Genomic DNA, 6,085 nt, shown 5'->3' with positions numbered 1-6,085 from the left:
ACTGGCAAAGTTATTGATCAAGTCCAACTGAATATTTGCACCAATACACATGTCAATCAAACTTACAATTTGGGAGCTATAACCTATTAAATCTGCTTTGTTTGTTTTATTGTTTGTTTTGTTTTACCTTTAATTATAGCGCCACCATCTGGCCAACTTGGGTCATATTACTTGTGTAATAAGTTGCCACCATTATCCATCATTTTGCCAAATTTCATGTGTCTATACTATCACACAGGAAAATGCAAAAATGTGGGAGAAGGAGAATAATAAACCAGTAAAAAAGCAAAAGGGGTTCATCCCCTAACCAGAGTTAACAAATCAAAATGATAATTTTGTGTGTGTCTGTGTCTGTGTGTGTGTGGGCACATGCGTGTGCATATGTGTGTAAGGATATGTGACAGCTCTGGAGCAACACTGGGGCAGGTAGAGACATGCCTGCGGTAGTAGGAGAAGGTCAGAAGCCCCCCATCAGGAAAATCAAGGAAGGGAAAGTAAAAGGTTGGTATGGTTAATATTAGGCTATTCTGAGAAAACGTCTCTTGAGCCTGAACTTAAATACCGAGACAGTGTCAAATTGTTTGATATGAGCAGGAAGCTTGGTAAGAAAAAAGTTCCTTATGAATATCGAGAGTGACAAGATGCGGGGGGCTCTAATAGGGTTTATGTAGACCGGAAAAAGGGCAGAATTAAGTTTTGTCAGACAAATTTCATGCTAATAGCTTCAGTGACATTTTGTGTTGTTATCTCTTGTGAAAATGGGAGAATTACAAACATGCGAGTCAAGTTTCCAACTGAATGCAGCTCCTCATGGTTGATATCAAAAGGTTAATAGACAATATGTAAATTATCCCCGAGGTGAGGGAAAACCCTCATTTATATTCATCAAGGCTCTTGGTGAGACAAAATGCCATCTAAGTGTGATGATTTCCTCCATAATGTGTTGGTTTATTATTGCAAGAGTTTATATATTTGGCAGGTGTCGCCAAACGTGTGTAATAATTTTTACACCAAAGAAATCACCTGTATCTGATCGTATTCCTTAAGTATAGCATATGGCATTCAAACCAGGAGTGCTGTGTGTGTGTGTGTGTGTGTGTGTGTGGTGGTGGTGGTGGTGGGGGGGGGGGGAGCTTGCCTGACCCTCTTTGGGACATAAGTGACATAAAGTGGCATAAGGTCCACTAGCAATTAAGTATGACCTTATCTTCCTGGGATCAACAGCAATTGATAAACCGGACACTCAGACTCTCTGTTGCCCTCTGAGTTTTGTTCCGACCGGCCCGGCTTCAACAATCAATGCGGCTCTGGGACTGTGAAAGCCTCGGAGGTGTCAATATCTGCCCAGTGTAAGAGCAACTATTAATAAGTATGAAACAGTGAAAACTTCACTGACAAATGCCCGGTTCTCACCCCGTGATTATTTCTGAGAATTACAGCTGATTATAGCTGATTGCACCCAGTGATAATAGCGTAGAAAACACTCTCTCACACCCAGCTAATAACAAGCCAGCGCATGTGTGTCGGCACATGCAAATGTGTTTGAGAGAGAGAAGGAGAGAGAGAGATGGAGAAATATCATGACCCCATGTGTTGTAATTCAATTTGCTCTCGGTTGTAGCTGTCTCTGCACTCTGTCTTCTGACCGGGGCTGAATAAAGTTTAGTGTGTGTGTTTCCTCAGCCGGGGCATCTGAAGTTCATATATAAGACTCCTACCAAGTCCTTATTACAGAATAGTCTTGTCTCTTACTGGTATTAGAAGTGAACTTGTGTGTCTCAGTAAGTAATGGAAACATTTTGAAAACATTTCGTAGCACCAGTAGAGGTAGATTTGCAGCCACACTTCTGGTTTTGTAGATAAATGGTTATGAATCATCCTCAATAATAGCTGATGTGCATATTAGAGTGCGCATATTATGACTAATCTGAGGACTTTATTGCTGTGTTGAATTCCTTTGTCTCTTGATCTCGGTGGAGAGGTAATAGTAAAAAAGTGAATATTCATTAAAATCACACAATATTCTGTGTATCTTCTAAACATTTGATGGAACAAAATATTCAACTTTGAGTACTTTGATAGGATACACTCATAGGATTAATATAATCAAGGGTGCAGTGGTAGCCATTTTAATGTTTCCCATCAGGTATCTATTCTTCCCCATCATGCACCAATCCCACATTTATCCTTCACTGGCAAAGCAAAGTCCACTGGAGCCGAATGGAGATATACAGTACATAGATGTTGTGTATATATATGTGTATATACTGTATGTTGAGTGTCATGTGTACTCTGCTGTCTATTGCATATTCAGCACCTTTCCTGCACTGTCTCTATACTGTTTCTATGGTCATGTGACCCTTGTACCATTGAGTCAGAATGTACTGTGAAACTGTAAGATGTTGTTCTGTCTTTCTCAAATGTGGTAAAGAATTAAATTCTCTCATTTGCCTCAATTGCCAAATTTATCTCAAAATTGTCAACTTTTCAGGAACTAAGAAAAACCACCTTGTTTTCAGTTGACCGACATGCATTTTTGAGTCGATCAAATGGGTTTTGAAATGGTTTTCATAAGCCCAAGCTGTCACAGGATTTTCTCAACCCATAGAGGATAGATGATAGAGGATTTAGGATAATTCAATTCAAGTTCAAGTCATGTTAAAACATGAAAACCATAACTGACGTTACAAGGTTTTCACACAATAACAGCGATTTGCAGGTATACAGACTACATCCATCTCTTTCTCTGGGTAATTGAATACCCATTACCAGTGATGCATGTATAGGTGGATAGTAAAGGCCAAATATTCAGCATTATGCACACATCCTCAACCATCACTACCTATAACTGCCTCAGTTATCTACTGCTTGTCCAGAATGAATGTTAACTATGATAGATTCACCAAGCTCCAATAGTGATGGTAAACACAGCCAGTCACACGGATCACCAGCATGGTGAGATTATTTTACTCCATTAACATGATTTTCTAGCTAAAGGCTGCCAAATACTGTTTCTCCTCTAAATTGGATTCTTGAGGAGAATCCCATTTTACCATCCAGAATGGCACAGAAACATATTAAACATAGGTGAGCTGCAGGATAAACTAATCAGGGAACACTGCGGAGCGCTGTGAGCCGTAAAGCTAACATCTTCAACTATAATACTTCACTTTGCTGGGAGGCAGGAAAACTGCTTACGGTATGTGATGGCAGTGGTTCTGCTGTGAAGCATGCAAAGAACACTAATGACTGAAGGAGAGGGCCTGTGGTTACACACACACACACACACACACACACACACACACAATAACATACAGTATAGCGTACACCTTTTGATAGCAAGTGAAACCCAATTTATCCGCTCTTCAGCTGAGTTTGTGAGTGTTAGTAGGTAGAAATAAGGCAGTGAGTGCCAGTTCCAATTCCACACTCCAATTTCAGCCCCATATCAGCTGTTACACTGCTATTCCCAGGCATTGATAAGGGTATAAATTAGACTTATGGTTCTATCAATAGGTATTGATAACTCACCTTAAAGCCAATTATTTTTCACATGATGCATTTCCACATAACATCGGTTGTGGCTACCAATATTGATTTGAAAAATACTGCAATACAGTATATTTATAATATATCAGCCTTATCAGGATGATTGATAACAAACAACTGGTACTCTCTGTGCAATGACCTTGAATACAATGCAAGTGAATGGGTTTCACTCCAAAACACTATATATCCATTCTGGGAAACAACTGACAACTGAAATCCATCAGGCGACATTTCAAAACACAGATAATCTGCAAAAATGTAGCTACTTTTGTAAGCAAATCTTTCACAAAAGATAAAAGTTTAATAGTCACCCTCAATGCCCTTTACTTTCATGCCAACTCCCAATTTGTAAGAGCAGGTGCCAGCTTTTTCAAACGATGAAAAACACATCTTATCACATTAACCCATGTAGTTACAGGATTTCTTGCAAAATGATGTCAGAGTGCTGATTGTTGTCTATATTGGTCTGGAAAATTCATATCATTACCCATCTCCAATTGCCATTCATCCGGATTCTCCTTACATGCCGATGCTGTTTAATAGATTACTTGCTGACTCGTTTTCCTTTCTGTCAAGGTCAATTGTTATCACCACGGTTAGGTAATTTATTAACAACAGCCGGGACCTTGTGCCTTCATTTTGAGGCGATGAATGCTTCGAACCTTCTTAGATCAGAAAGGGTGAAACAATAAAGCTGTTAACCAAAGCTACATTCAGTGAAAGCATATTTTATAGGTTCATTATCCTTGTGTTCAGGCTCACTAGTTCATACAACAGCGATGCCCGTCCTTCACTCCACAACAGTCCTATTGCAAACCAGTAATGCAGAACACTGCGCTTATAGGAAAAAGCTGGATGTGTGATTAATATGTTTGCATGCATTTTTTAATCATCCAGTGTCAATAATGCGATACTACTCTGCAGTTGGAGGTACTGTTTGGTAAATAATCCTCGTAGCATATCTTTGGCTACATGGAAATATAAACCATGTTTGTCAAACAACAACAGCCTTCCTGCATAAAAGATTCATCTGGTCCATTATGGAAAACCCTGCTCTATAGCCTCCTCTCCTCACATTCAAAAGGTCTGTGTGACACCTACAGTATGTGCCTCTGTGCTGCACTGCATGTGGTAATGTGGCGGAACACATAATATTCACTCCTTATGTATTTCTGCGGTGAACCACAGCAGAACATGGTGTACCGTGGAGCTCTTGTTCAGAAGCCCTGTTGTTTCATGCTTTTGAGAATAACGGCTATTTTTATTTGCATAATTATCACTATTTTATGTTATTTGATCGGCATTTAACCCTGAAGTCCCATTAAAATCTATTTTTCAAGAGAAACTTGGTCTTCAACAATGATCTTTTTGGACAATAATTAAATGTAATGTGTTATACTGTTAGTCACAAAACTTCACCATTGCTTTCTGGGAGCTCTTACATTTTGATATACTGTATAGTGGATTTTCATTGAGGGATTTGAACCTGTAACTCAGTCAGAAAACCTTTTGACTAGTAGAGGACTTGCCATTGTCCAGTGTCCTCTCTAAGAATCAGTGGATACTTTCTTTCACGTTCTCTAAGAAGAGAAACAATATATTTGAGAGTGTAGCAACATTTTGGACACAGCCTTCATATATTATTCCAGTAAATCCTGGGATGCACATGCCGACACTTTCTTCAGTCTTGACATATAACTGCCATAGCCACAGAAAAACCTGGAAAATATTTACTTTGAATGTGTGCCTGCTCAGGCGCAATCATCTCTCATGCATGACGTGCCATGCGAAACTCCATGCATTCTCCACTCAGCACCTGTGTGTGTGTATGTGTGTGTGTGTGTGAGTCTGACAGTATGAGTCCTTTCCATGTGTGTGTATGAAGTTGTTGGTGCGTGGCGACTATATCCATAGGCCAGAAGAGCATCTCCCAGGTGGCGCCTCTTTCCGCTGTTGTTCTCATGACTTACTGAACTGTTACAGCTCCAGGCCAGACGTAGATCATGTCCTCGTTGGCATGCAGGCAGGCGGCATAACGGGCCAGAAAGGGCAGAGGCTAGAAGATGGTAGAGAGTTCACACCTCAGTGAGAATCTCAGCCAAAACTGATCTCGTCCTGTCTGAGAAACAGACGAAGGTAGCTGCACCACTGAACTGTGATTCTCTGAGCAAGGAGTTTAGAGGGAGAGATGCTGCTGTCAATCGATTCTTGCATTCTTCCAAATCAATTTCTATTTCATAATACAATACTCTACCATGACTTTTCTGCAAGTGCTTCAAGAAGTTGTTGGATTTCATTTTGCCATCGTCATGATGTGCTTGATCCATTACTCTAGCTCATTATAATTTAATGTAACACTGTACAACAGTTATAGCATAATTGATAATAGTGAGCACAGTGATAAAACTACAAATTATCTGTGTTGCTTTTAAAGTAGCAAATGAGAGTCATGAGAGTATAATAAATACTGAGAGCTGTATACACAGCTGTATTTGAACACTGATTTGAAAAAAACTGTTTTGACCACAGGATGGTG

The sequence above is a fragment of the Centroberyx gerrardi genome, chromosome 17 (assembly GCF_048128805.1).
Source record: "Centroberyx gerrardi isolate f3 chromosome 17, fCenGer3.hap1.cur.20231027, whole genome shotgun sequence".
Classification (NCBI taxonomy): domain Eukaryota; kingdom Metazoa; phylum Chordata; class Actinopteri; order Beryciformes; family Berycidae; genus Centroberyx; species Centroberyx gerrardi.
Note: the sequence above shows the minus strand (reverse complement) of the source record.